Genomic DNA, 768 nt, shown 5'->3' on the forward strand with positions numbered 1-768 from the left:
GAAATAAATTGCTCCATTATCAGGCATTGACTTTGAACAGCAAACAGTGGATCAGATGAAGATTGGCAAGTTATTAATATCTCTTGAATAAAAGAACAGAAAGTTTCCACATCAAGGCATTAGACACTTGATCCACATACACCACAAAACAAAGAACCATCAGTAACTTTGCTTGGTCTTATTTTCCTAAATAATTCAATAGTTTATTTTCTTTTTATCTTCCTTATGTTGCTCTTGATCTTCTACTTAATGTGGTTGCTGAGGATTGAAATCTCTACAATACCAAAGTGCTATTGTATGACCTCTGATATTTTTGTAATAACATAATTAGGAGTTATTAATATATATGCATTGTGTCTATGTATAAAATCAGATTCATGGGGCCCTATGCTCGTTAGTTTCCAGTTAATAGACTACGTGTATTTCTAAATGGATCAAAATTCCCATAAAACTTTTTAATTCAAAAGTAAAATTTAGATGCATTCATCGAAGATGACGGTGAAAAAAAAATCAATTGCTTTATGCATTTCTAAATTTAGTCAGTATGTTTAATTTGAATTTGGTTCAATGAATTGTCATTTTTTCCTATCTTTAACTTTGATTTTTGGCATTCTTTTACGGACACTGCCATCTAAGAAAAAATAACAGATAGTTTTGAAAATTTTATCAAAGATCAATGAAATGATTTATTTTACTCCTTTTAAACATGGAGGAAGATTTCTTCTGGTTGTACATTATATATCACTTACAGGCACAATTTTATCTCAA

Source organism: Propithecus coquereli, unplaced genomic scaffold (assembly GCF_000956105.1).
Source record: "Propithecus coquereli isolate 6110/MARCELLA unplaced genomic scaffold, Pcoq_1.0 Scaffold11, whole genome shotgun sequence".
Taxonomy (NCBI): Eukaryota; Metazoa; Chordata; class Mammalia; order Primates; family Indriidae; genus Propithecus; species Propithecus coquereli.